Here is a 14101-nt window from a genome sequence, read left to right on the forward strand (position 1 = left end):
CTTCCCTCAAAGGAATTACGTAATTAATTTATCGGAAATTTTCCACGCGGACGCGCTTTTTTTCACGGCCGGTGCATAACAATGTCCCCGAAGCAGTCTGTTGAGTCTCTCTGTTTTGCAAATGAACTGATTTAAATAACACCGTCAATTTGCTACGCAGTGGCTCTCAAGCTTAAGAACTGTGGCGAAGTTCTTACCAATCATCCAGTCCACGCTGGAAGCACAAACGTGTTGAATCTGATTTCAGAATCACCTACGCACATACAGTGACTCATAAATAGCTCATCGATACTCCCACTGAATCATTCAGATTTCATAAACAATTGCAATTAAAGCTATTTTCATTCGAAATGAAGTCACTTCGTATCGAGAATTTTCAATTAATCGCGCCTAAAACTATTTTGAATTTTAATGGTGCAAACAATTTGACCACCCTTCCTTTACGTCACCATATGTATGGAGAAGGAGACAGAGACCCCGCGGTCATTCAATTGCGAAAAAATGTTCGCCGTTTTTAACCGACTTCAAAAAAGAGGAGGTTACTCAATTCATCGCGTATATTTCATTGTGTATGTATGTTCGTGCATAACTTCCGTATAGGTGCACCGATTTCGATGATTCTTTTTTTATTTGAAAGCGTATGAAGAGCCGGTGGTGCCATGCTATTTTTTTTATTATTATCTAGAGACTCTAGAATTATCTGGAATTCCAGTTTTAATATATGTTCGCGCATAACTCTGTAACGCGTGCACCGATTTGGATGATTCGTTCGTTGTTATGTGGAGTATGTTCCCCAATTGGTACAATGAAAAATGTTTTTTAACCGACTTTAAACAAAGGTCTCTAAAAATTATAAAATAATAAACTTTTTTAGAAAAAAATTAAAAACCGACTTCAAAGGTGCGCTAAAAAGGATAAAATATTTTTTTTAAATTGGTGCTAAAATAGAAACAGAATTAAATCAATTTTTAAATCTTCATCAATTAACACAGTAACGCCGGGGAATTAGAGCGCGCAAAAATTTAGTGGGACATCACGCGCCGAGCCGATTTCATTTCGTTTTTATTTTAGCAGGGATTGAAAAAAATTTTATTCCTTTTAGCGCACCTTTGAAGTCGGGTTTTTACTTTTTTTTAAAAAGTTTATAATAATTCTAATATTCCCCGCGTTTCACGGTAATTACTTCCCTCATCGTCCATTACGTTCTAAACTGAATGAATGTTTGTTGTCGGATGCACGCGAGCTGCCCCCGCTATTTGCACCACTTCCCGCCTCTGCTTTTTAATTATAAAAGTTTCCTTCCCTCCCCCGTCCCTTTTTCGCGTTTCCCAGTTCGCTGGCAACTTTTTGAACCCACTCGACCGTTCTCGTTCACGAACAATCGTCCCGTAACGATTCCCCTCTGCGTTTTCATCGATAACATCCGTGGGTTATCATTACCATCTTAGTACGTCGAACAACCACTCGAAATTTCAGTCCTACAAATTTTGTATATGAATTTAATCAGTGCGCGAGGTCCGTGCGGGAAACGCCTATAGGCGTTCAAGGAGTACGGTGAATATGCGGGACTGGAGGGTTCACGCACACGGCGTGTGCGCGCGCGATTTGAAAGCGAGTGAAGAAAGGGTTGAAACGAAAGTTGGTGTAGTGTCTTTGTGGAGAAAGAGAGACGAGCAAGAAGTTCGGTCATTTTTTTGGAAAGGCTTTTTAGGGGGGCGTGTCTACCTACTCTCCCGAGGATTTTCGAAATTCAGGAAAGTGCCCCTAATTGGGTTTCCCGCCGAAAGATCGTCGCCAAGGAGCCGTCGAGGCGGGCGAAGTTTCGTCGGCAATTAAGGACACTCTCTTAACTTCGTTTAGTCCCGTTTAATAATTTTCAAGGGAGGGAGATTGACTCGGAGTGAAGACTTCGTAACGATCTCGAGTATCAACGTGGTATTGTCTGTATCTATTCATAGTTTCGAGTATTATACCGAAGTGGGAGAGTGAATTCGATTTCAGATAGGGGCATTCGCTGGGGAAGTACATGTACAGGGTGTTCCATTTAACTTGCATTATTCTGAATATTGTTTCGCTTCAAATTTTTTTTTTTTTTACATTTCAGGAGCATCGACATTTTTCTTCTTAAATGGTATATTTTTTTTTATATAATAGTATCTGTATATAATAATATATTTTATATATTTTATATTTTATACTCTAAATTTTATTTTTTCAAAAATTTAATGGTACACCCTTCGAAAAATTGACGATCCAAAGATTCCTTGAAAATTGCATATTTTTCAATTTCGATCAAGAGAACACAGATGACCTTGAATTATCGAAAATTACAAGCTGAAGGGAATAATTTCCCTGCTCACAAAATTTAGCTCTTCCCCCACAAACAGCTTTCCCTTGAAACAATTTTAATTCCCTTCATTTAAAAAAAAAAGGATTAGGATGGTCGAGTTAAATGGGACACCCTGTATATGCGAATCCACATAACACATCTAAAAAGGATACGTACCTATACAAGAGTTCAAATTGCAGGCTCCCATTGAAGATATACGAATAATTTGGAATAATAGCTGCTCATTTGAGGGGAAAGCGCAGGGACAATCAGTCCGCCATTCCTAAAAGATTATTCGTCCGTGTAAAGTGCGCGTTTGTTTCTGTTTACGCGTGCACGCACGGTGAGACTCAAGGACAAAAGGTCGTTCTCGAAAAACGCGTGGAAGCGGCCGTTACCGCGACGCAAGCCGGCAAAGGCGGCGGCCCCGAAGCCTCAACGCTTTTTGTCACTTTGTCGAGGGATAAACAATGGGGAACTAGGGCTCACGTGAACGAGAAAAGGAACGAAAGCCAACGAAGTCGGCGGGCAAACGAATTTAATCACGGCGTAACGTTTTCGCGTGGATGCGCCGGGCCGCGCCGTCGCGAGTCAAAGAACTTCCTTTCCCCCTTTTAAAATTCCGCTAAGAATTCAAGCTTTACTTGTACTTATTTACTTTACTCGTACTTGGCGCATATTCTTTATTCAAGCCAGCAATATCCTACTTTTTAATAAGAAATTCTGTTGCAGGTAAACGAGTGCGCAGCGGAGGCTTAATGATACGAGGGTGGGAGGGGTAGGACGAGCTGCAATTATCGGGGACGCGGATTAAATGAAATATACTCTGGCCGTCGAAAAATGGTGCTACTTATAAGTATACTTACATATTGACGGCTTTCCGCACAAATATTGTATGGTCACTTTTTGTGAACTTGTGGAATTCTGTATTTCTTTAATTTAATTGTAAAGTACCATTTTTAAAACTGTTCAAAAAGTGGACATACAATTTTTGTGCAGTAAACTGTCGATGTGTAACTGATGCCACGACCTTGGGACAAGAGGAAAATAAGAATCGAAAAATAGGATCATATGTGGGACATCGGTGTTCGCAGAGCTTGAAATTCGTATTATGGAGATTAGACTGTATTAAGTTATGGGTCCATTCTACTTTACCGATCGAGCAAGGGGTCTATCCTCGTGAATTTTTTTCAGGAACTATTGCACGGATTTTAATGTATTTTTTTGTGTTAAATATTTATTATTCCTTGCTGTATAGAATTATATTTTCCACGTTTCCAAAATATAATTACAAATGTGTCGATTTAGGTCGCAATGTTTGTGCCATTTCTGTAGTAATTGGATTTGTATATTCAATTACATGTGCAATATTACATGTTCAATTTCAAGAAACCAAACACCACCATATCCCCAAAAACTCTACCTTCCTGCAGCTCCATTAACCATTTGCACATTCAATTGCCCAGAACGGTCCTCCGGCTTCTCGCTCCATAACCATGGTCACCCCAGGCTCGCACGGACAGCCAAGTTCGAATGAATTACCGAACGGCGTTGAAGTGGGTCTCCTAGCGATATGCCCCCGCCCCTGTCGAAGGGTAATTTATTTGCACCCCGTTTTCACCGAGTAATTTTTCCTTTCACCGATGCCGACGGGAGCCACGGAGGCGCGCGCGCGCGCGCGCTCGCACATTCACACCCGAGGCGCTTCAGCACAGTTTGCTTTGCAATTCCACGGCTAAAAAAAAAACTGCCTCTTCCCTTCTGCCCCGGGCTAGTCGTGGTGGCGCGGAGCCCCGAAGCGTTTGCACGGAAAATTCGAGGCCTGAAAGGGAGCAGGGAAGGGGCAGCGCATCGCGCGAGCTCGCTCGCCCCGGATATACGAGCGTCCGAGATGTTAATTCAAAGATAATTTGCGGCGGAAAGGGGCTTGAAAGCTACGCCCCGGCTGCCGCCGCCACTGTACGTCTAAATGATTACGAGACGCTTTCGGTTCCTCCTTCTCCTTCGAAGCGCCCGAAGAACCGTCGCCCCAGCTTTTGTCGGGGCCACTCGCTTTGTTTCGTGCTCAAGCGTGCGACGGCAGGCGGGCGAAAAGGAAACACGATGTTTCTCTGCCGTAGAACGAATCGCTCCGCGGCTCATTTCGCTAATTGAAATTTCGTCGCCAGTTCTTTCGCTCGTCCTGGCTTTTTCCCTCTCGTCGATCCAGTAATCGCGTTTCCGGCGATTGCAGCTCCGTGGGAGCTGGAATCGCTTTGCGGACGCTGAGAATGGTTGGTAATGAAAGTGCGAGCGGAACGCACGATAATTTTTGTTAACGAGTGGCGACAGCTTTGGTGTACCCTCGGGAAGGTATTTTAGGTCGCTTGTGCTAAAGTACTATACAACACTCTATATCGACGGAGGTATTCTGCTTCACATTGTGGATAACAAGAATTTTACAAGGGGAGGCCGCGACATCTGGGACACGGATTTTAATGAATCTCATATATGTTGTAGGGTAGGTGTAGTAGAGCAGTATATGTCTCACATGTTGGGTCCGCTACCCCAGAGTTTCCGAAATATTAATAAAAAAAGATGTTTATGCGTGGACTAACAGAAGCGATAGCGAAGTTTATTATAATGATGAATAGCGGCACGTGTAAAGGGCAGGTCTCGCACTGGAACTCTCACCGGTTCGATTCTCACTGGGATCATTTTTTTTTTTAAATGTATTTTGTATTGTTTTATTCCTCAAAAGATAAAGTACTATTTTTTACATTCTAAAATATGACATTTATCGTAAAAACAAATGAAACAATAAAATTCACGACACCATGCACATCTAATAAAAAATGTATGGCCACAGGTACATTTTTTAATTGTACAATTAGTTTCTAGTGGACATTAAATTTAATTTAAAAGAAAATACGTCGTCTACACGGCGCATAAGCTTGCTTATAAAAGACCCGCTATAGCGAGCACGTTCGAAATACAAAATACATTTATAGAAAAAAAATGACCCCAGTGAGAATCGAACCGGTGAAAGTTCCGGTGCGAGACCTGCCCTTTACACGCGCCGCTATTTATTATTTACAATAAACTTCGCTATCGCTTCTGTTCATCAACGCATATACATTTTTTTTTTATTAATATTTCGGAAACTCTGGGGTAGTGGACCCAACATATGAGACATGTATTGGTCTACTACACCTACGCTACAACATATATGAGATTCATCAAAATCCGTGTCCCAGATGTCGCGGCCTCCCCTTGTTAGGTTATAAAAGATTGAAATCTAACGTGTATGTTTTTTTTTTAAATGTGTATTAATGGCATTATGGGCCAAAACGGCACGTTATGAAAGCGAAACTTTGTATTTTTGTTGGCTTTTTATAACACAGAACTATTTAAGACCCTAACCACAGTATTACATGGAGGTCGCCTGTAAGTAGGGTTGCCAACTTTTTCAGAACAATACAGTACTTTACGGCCAAATGTGTTAAAGATGTAGTAATTTTCAGAGGAAAGTGTTGCGAAAAATAAAACTGCATTAAAGCAACAACATTTTATTTTTTACATGTATATTTTTTGTACATTTTGTGAAAGTCCAAATTAACACATATGAGGAGCTCATTTTTTATGCAAAAAAAGATACTCTGTAAAAGCTGAAGTGGCGGGAATATAGAGAAGGTATGAAATTATTTTATATAAATTTTGGCAAAGCATAGACAACTGTCTTTAAATCGCGTTCAGAAGTTTAAAGTTTAAGCAAATAAAGTTTTGAATTTTATCGATGTATCGGAAATTAGCATTTTTACGCAGTGTTTCTTTTTCTAAAAGTATATAGTACACTGAACAAAAATATACAATAGTATGATCAGCAACCCTACCTGTAAGTGTAAACTATACTGCCGTGTCTCTCTTGTTATTATTTATGTTTGTCATATCGGATGCGCGTTCGCTCCTAAAAATCCCGACCCCCATAAAAAGGCACGAGGAACACGCTCGTCGAATATGAAGAGCGCGAAACCCTCGGTGAAACGGGTCTGTTCAGATAGGATCTCGGATTTCCGAGGCGCGCTTCAAGGGTGAAGAAGCAGGCCGACAGGCGAATAACGGGACGGCCAGGAAGACGACCACTTCGTCGGGGCGAAGCCTGCCGATAGCTTTTGTCTGAAACGTCGGCTTTTTCTGCATTCCCGTCGACCTCTGAATAGATCACCCTCTCACCTTGCATACCGATATCGTTTGTTCCCGAGGCCGAAGAGGCACGCACGCGCTCCTGACTGACGTGTATATACGGCGATGCATCATTGCATTCCGATGAACCGACCACGAGGCCCGTGTATCACCGATTCAATGACGCTTCCGCTTTCGATTCGCGTTCGCGAGGGCACGTGCGCGCGCACGAGCCATGGAAAAGGGATACGATTGCAGAGATCGGTGGCTCGGTGGGCGAGCGTAGAGGAAGTTTTGAGAACTTGTTCAAAAATACTCGCGATGCGTTCGAACCCATCACTACTCGGACAAAGTATTATATAAATCAGGTGCATTAATGAATTTAGTACGTAACGTGCGATTGGTTAGAATCCGGTGGTAGTCGTTCAAACAAAAATACTCGCGATTTGTTCGAACCCATCACTACTTTTGTCGAATAAGCCACAAACGTGAGTATCCAAAGAGTTAATGAAGAAAATGAGCAGGGGAAGTCTGCGGGAGAAAAGAAATAGTGAAAGGTATCTCCTTATTTTTCCTGTAACTTAACTGTAACCATTTTTTGCAAAACTCTACCACAGATAAAACGTGCTTATAATAAGCAGGAAAGTATTTTCAGTCGTATGAACGTATAATACGAGAAAACGATTCGAGAAGAAAGAGTTGCCAAATAGAATATAATTATCGAAAATTTTAATCGATCAAAATAACGAAGTATGATAAAAAAAGACATTGGAGTCTGATACTTCCGTGCCGAAAACAGATTTTCCGCGGAACTCTGTCGAATTCGTGGCAAAAGCTCCTAACCTAACCTCGCGGGCGTGCGCTTAATGGAATAATAACATCGCGTTCCAGTTTCATTGAAACCGACACCACTTTCAGTCGTTCGTTATTGATTCGAGCATCTCGATACTTCTGTGGCAAATAAAGCGGACAATTCAATTCGTCGCGTAAAGGAGAATTTACATCGACACTTATTAATATTTGATTCGTTTTATGGCCAAGGTACAAATATACGCGACCACCGTAAATTCACTCGTAACAATGTACCTACGCCAGTCGGTTTCGCTATCTCCGAACGCATAATGTATCCCAAATTACAAACAGGTTTTACGATCGTAAAACCTGCGAGTATGATCGGATTCGAGTCAACAATACTCAAATGCGACGTGTGTTAGTACATAGGCATGTTTCGTAGCTCGCACTTCTCGTGGTTTGTAAACATTCCTCGTCGAAGTACGAAAACAATCTCGCGGGAGCCTCGACCGTTGGACCGTTTCCGGCTACCTTCTCCTCTTTGAATGTAGAGAGAGCATTTTACACAAACACTTGGTGGTTGCAAATGCGAAAACTTAATATAAATCAACGCGATTCCGTTTCATTACGATCCGACGTTTCCTCGCCCGTAGGGAATACTAAGGTTAGTAACACCGTTTCATCTCGGTCGCCTTGGTAACGCGAGAAAAACGCGCGAGCGGCACGCGACGTGCTGCTCCTAGCGAACGGGATGATATTATTATTATTACACTTTTTCAATTGCTTTCTGGGTGATTTCTATGGCCCTGACAAAAAATTCATATTTTTTCGATAAGAAATGAATCTAGAACGATTGTTGGTAGTTTATATTTTTCTTGGTATAAAAGGTGGAACTACTTACACATTTGAGATTCGGCGATTATGAAATGTTTATGAATATTCGCAGTTTCCGATCACGAGTCGAAACGCTCGTTTTGCCGAATAAGCGCAAAGTGTGGAAATACCTGTGAATACTTTGGCGGACGTTCAGTTTGTCGAATGCCGAATGTGTAATTCCACCTTAAGAGGAAAAAGGAGAATTAAAGAGAAGAATAAGAATGAATTTCCTGTTACGAAGATGACCTTTACATTTTTCAATGGAAATCTTTAGCTTTCAGTTGTGTACTGGGAAAACGCACGCCAAGCTAAATTCAATTGGGGAGCGTCAAATTTTTGGAAGCGTCAAATTTTAGGGAGAGGAAAATTTTGGGGAGAGGAAAATTTTGGGAAGCGGCAAATTTTGGGGAGAGGAAAATTTTGGGAAGCGGCAAATTTTGGGGAGAGGAAAATTTTAGGAAGCGGCAAATTATGGGGATAGGAAAATTTTTGGAAGCGGCAAATTTTGGGGAGAGGAAAATTTTTGGAGGCGGCAAATTTTGGGGAGAGGAAAATTTTGGGAAGCGGCAAATTTTGGGGAGAGCAAAATTTTGGGAAGCCGCAAATTTTGGGGAGAGGAAAATTTTGGGAAGCGGCAAATTTTGGGGAGAGGAAAATTTTGGGAAGCGGCAAATTTTGGGGAAAGCAAAATTTTGGGAAGCGGCAAATTTTGGGGAGAGGAAAATTTTGGAAAGCGGCAAATTTTGGGGAGGAAAATTTTGGGAAGCGGCAAATTTTGGGGAGAGGAAAATTTTGGGAAGCCGCAAATTTTGGGGAGAGGAAAATTTTGGGAAGCCGCAAATTTTGGTAAGCCTTAAATTTTGAGGAGCATCAAATTTTTGGGAGAGTTAAATTTTGGGGGCAGAAAATTTAGGGGAGCGACAGATTTTGCAGACAGAAAATTTGGGGAAGCGGCAGATTTTGGAGACAGAAAATTTGGGGGAGCGGCAGATTTTGGAGAGCAACAAATTTTGGGGAGCGGAAAATTTTGGAGGGCGACTAATTTTGAACGAAAGAAATTGGAAAAGATTTAAACACAGAGGCTTGAAAACGTTTTTAAACAACTTTGAAAACATTTCCCTTTTTTCATTTCGCCAATTAGCAATGACTCAGATGTGAGTTGCCATATCGAATCAATTATTAAATTGTCTCGACTCTTTAAAATTAAAATATTTGATTATATTTCGAGACAGGGGCGGCAGCCGCCTGTTAGCGTAGGGGCGCCAAATCTTCAAATCCGCCCCTGAAGATTGCACTGTAATATAATCTTCGTCAATGTAGGCACTAGGTCAAAAGTGAAAAAAACAATGAAGATCCGACTTTGCTCTGACATTCTTTTCGCCTGATACAGACACAGTATACACAGCTTTCCACTTTAAAGCGATTAATGTCGCATTTGTGATTGGAGATATATTGCAAATTCTGGGACTGAAGTCCAAACATCGCAAGCTTTTTAAGAAAACTGGTAAAACTGCCTTGCTCTGTATTTCTCTCCAACACTATTCAGTAGAGAATAAGAGGAATGCTTGAGAATAATAACGCGGACATCCTGTGCACATAAGTCGAGTGCTGCGTGCGTTTAGCACGTGCAACCCTAGTATAGGTCGTAGGTGAGTCACAGGACGCTTCACAGATGGTTCATGAAGCAGCTAGACCAGCTAAGGATGACCGTCAAATGATTCTAGTAGTAGTAAATAGTCTAGTCAATATAACTGGTCGAGCGAAGATTTAAACCACTATGCATTCGTACCATCCAGGACTCCTACCAATAATACAGAAGGAAGCAACCGATTAATAAATAAAAGCTTGTAAAGAGAACGAAGCTCTCGGATCTACACGTATAGCAGATAATTAATTAATCAAAACGTGCTGTACTTCAGAAGAAGCACCAGTGCTACCTTCCCGAACGCCCTACTTAATATCACATATCTCATTTGTTAATTAACGTAATAAATGTCAGCCGTATATTGGAGCTAATAAAGATAAAAGAAGAAAAATATGTGCCTTAAATTGATATTCGATTAGAGACTTGAAACGTTTTTGAACTGGATTGCCATTGCTTTGATAATTTTAATTAAATCTTTCACAGCGTGAATCAAGATTTATAGTATCGATGTTGAAGGGACATTTTGAAACATGTGTTACGTCTACCTACGTTAACGGAAATTATTTTAAGCCTGTCAAATATAGCGCGCCCATCGAACCCTCCAGCAATCGAGAACGAAACAAGAAATAAGGGAGCAGACACGGAAGGATTTTTGTGAAATACGTCGATATCGGTCTTGCTACCGATAAACACGGTTGCTCGTCCAACCGATAAATAGGTTAGGGTATTTCTCGTTACGCAAAAACTCACTGGAGTCTACTGGCCGAGACTATCCTAATCTCGGGGTAGCGACAGACTCGAGTGTCTAGCGAGTTTGATCAAAACGCGATGGAGATTTGTTCTTATTTTACATCAGCATTTTGGAAGATAAAAACAGTGGCGACGAGCATTCACCAACACTTAACACAAACAGATATAAATTTTACAGAACAATATCTTATATAAATACTATTAAAGGCGTTCTCGTATAATAAAAAATATTGACTCGTAACCGTCGGCAGAACAGGGTATGTATTGGATTAATGAAAATTTAGATTCCTATATAATTTTACATGCTCACGCGAGTACATACTAAATTCGATTCCATCATTACCCCGGCGTTCGCGCGCGCGCGCTTGTGCGGTCACGGTTCCCACATCAGTCGAGCGTATTATGACTATCCTCTGTTGTCGATCAACGTACCCAACTTTCAGAGACACGCGAGTGAAAATGTCAGAATCGTTCGATACGAGAACAAGTGGACAGCCCTGTAGGGTCCCGAGCTTCTCACACCCTGCCCTCCCCTCCAAAGGTTTCGTGAGAAACGGTGTTCTGTTAATAATTCAGCTGGGAAGATAAGAAACGTATAGCAGGATTATATCATTGGAAATCCAGCTCGTTTACGCCATCGCATAGTATGACCCTGTCGGGTTGCTTTTTTTATTGAAATTAAGAAGCCCGCTGCGGTTTGAATCATTCTTTTCAAGCAACTTGATGCTTAGTTTAAATAGACCGCAAAATGGGTTCTCAACGATTCGAGTGGTCCCTAAGAGGCATTATTAAAAGTGAAACACTATCCCTGCCTATATGTGAATAATACCTTCGACATCACAATTATCATGCGATGCTAGAAAACTCCTAAAACTAACAGTCATCCAAATAACCGAATATTAATTCACCGAAGGCTACTCATTCCTTACCTCGTCGGTAAAAGCGATTGTCACATTAACTATGGTTAGGTTAAGTGACAACTTCTAAAACGGTGAATCTCGGCTTTGCGTTTAACGTTACTCCGCTACGTTACTCGTCAGAAAACATCACAATCCTATTCCCCAACGCAATAAAACCCATTAACAATAACGATACCAACAACCAGCGGCTCGTAACTAAAGAGATCGTGAGATAAACCAGAGACGCCCCCCACCACGCGCACTCGACCGTGAATCGTGCGCTTCTTACCGAGTAACGTGACAAGTCCCCTCATTGCCATTCGCGCGACGTACGAAAGCCCGGGTCGCCCGTTTTCAAACCTCCTGGTTCGCTGTCATTCTCACGCCGCCGTTTCGTCGCAACGTTCGGGTGGCCGGCGCGGCTGCCTGCAGAGAGGGAGGGTGGCGTTTCACGAGGCGCCCGCATAGCCGCGGCGCGTGCTTGACAATTTCTTTGAATTTTTTCCGCGACCAGGCCGAAAATCCACCCTCCGGCTCCGCGGAGGGAGCACGCACGCAGCGCATAGGCACGTAGAGCGACGCGGAGAGGGACCCACACACCCGCATGGATCCCGTACGAACCCCCGTAACCTTATACACGGAACAGGCGAGCGGACGGACGTCGCGCCAAGCGTGGTGCTCTGTGTGTATCGATCCCGAGAGTACACACGGAGAAGACGACACTGAGCGCCACCACGCTCCGTCTCTGTCCCTCTTATCTCGTGGGAGAGGCGCTGTCCTCCCCGTGTTGTTGCTTTCGTTAGAACGGAACGACGGTTACTTGGTCCGGTACCCTCGTACGCGTATTTCGGGCGCCGGCCAAGGAATCGCCGAGGCTCGATCGCGCACCACACTCCCGGTCCCTGTCCGAAGTCCGAGGCTGCAAACAGGAGCGAACACGCTTCTCGTGGGACGTGCGGCGGGCACCGCGGTTGTCCAGAGAGCGATGGGGCATGCCTCGCGGTCACCTTCGCGGATACGTGTTTAAGCGTGGAGGGTCTCTTACCTTGATTTTCAGTGAGTTGATGCGAACACTGACACTAGACGGTAACGACACGCACTCCGCACCCGACGAAGGTCCGAACTCGACTGAACGCGTTCGCGGAGTGGGGTGGCGCCACGGCCAATCCCAGCGTACTACCACGCGATCCCCATCTCCTCCCGTAAGGCGTACAGCGGCAGTCAAAAATGACTGTGTACACCTCACGGATATGAAATTCATACGACAGTTTTGTAACACACCAGCGCGGTCTAGATAACAACGCGCGGTCCGGTAGGATGTCCTTAACGGCCCAAATAAACGATTAAACGTTTAATGGCATCGCGCGCCGCCGCGCGAGTAAATAGTGGATTATTCAAGTTGTTTGTTCAAATGTACGTTAAGAATACGCGTCGGGGCATGTCGCGAGTAAGGCATCGAGTACAGTGGTGTAGCGTGACGACAGTACGCGGTTGGTAAGGAAACTCGAATCGTATTCGGTTGCTTTTCGTAGAAATAGAGGAAGAGGAGGATCGTAAATTTTTAAACAAAATTCTGTTCATTAGTGAACGTGGATTTGGGATATTTGTGGGAGGAGGACGGTTGAGGTTTACTTGGAAATATATGTTTATCAAATGTGGAGTGGAAAGATATTTAAAGCTGCGATTGAAAGAGAGGAGAATGTAAACATGTTTTTTTACTCGAGCAGGGTAGACGTAGTCTTGCAACACGGGAAAGGTCCAAAGGCGATTTCTTTTACTTCAGACAGAAAACATTAAGAATTCTTTCTCTTTTTCTCTTTCCTTGCCAGAGCAAGCTTTAATATTATTAGTCTCAGATCTTTCAACAGAATTATCTTCTTTCTGTTTACTTAAAGACAGAAACATGATTACATTTAAAAAATTTAAGCGAACAAGAATATATATCACGTTATATCACACTTTTCCTCCAACAAATTATTAAACCTTTTCGCTGTCGCTACGAAGCACACTGATTAGACGTGTATGATTTACGAAATGAATTTCATATCTGCAAAGTGTGCGCGCATTCCTGATTCCTGCCGTATGCACGGCTCCCTCGCAGGAATCGCTCCGCGCGATGTAAATATTGCAAGCGGACGTCTTGTGCCATGCGATGCACTTCTCCGTTAAATACGTGCCGACGCCGCTGGTTGGCGCAAGTTGGACCAATCGCATCGAGCAAGAAAAGCTTCCCGTTGCCATATCGCTCTGAAACGAAACCATTTATCCAAGTTCGAATTTGTTTACCCCAGCGTGCGAAATATATACAGTGAATTTCAATGTACTGTATCACTTATGCTTACGTATTTAAAATACATGTACGAGGAAGCATAAATATCTTAATATATGAAGCAGAAAACTTCTATATGTTTGTGTGTTTGTCTGTCGCCTAAAAACTTTCGAACGGAATACTTTGGGGCCACTGAATGTGACTATTTTCAAAAAAAAAAATGATATAAGAAATTTTTTTTATAAAATCAGAATCTAAAACTGGTATGTGAGAAAATTATGTGGAAAAATAAAGTTTAGAGTGTGCTGAGAACAGTAGCGTACCCCCGAAGAAAATGGGGAAAAGGAGATTAATGTAACCACGACTGAAGTGGTTTTGAA

At 42.6% G+C, this 14101-nt stretch overlaps 1 protein-coding gene across 2 annotated transcripts in view; it reads right to left on the minus strand.

Moving 5' to 3' along the window:
- Positions 1-12655, minus strand: part of Tty (tweety) — a 61100-nt gene extending 48445 nt beyond the window's left edge. For both annotated transcript variants that reach the window (XM_076828182.1, XM_076828172.1), the window contains exon 1: positions 12498-12655. The gene's annotated coding sequence lies outside the window, so the exon portion shown is untranslated. The remainder of the gene's footprint in view (positions 1-12497) is intronic.
- Between the last annotated feature and the right edge of the window lie 1446 nt (positions 12656-14101).

This window comes from Andrena cerasifolii, chromosome 1 (assembly GCF_050908995.1).
Source record: "Andrena cerasifolii isolate SP2316 chromosome 1, iyAndCera1_principal, whole genome shotgun sequence".
Classification (NCBI taxonomy): domain Eukaryota; kingdom Metazoa; phylum Arthropoda; class Insecta; order Hymenoptera; family Andrenidae; genus Andrena; species Andrena cerasifolii.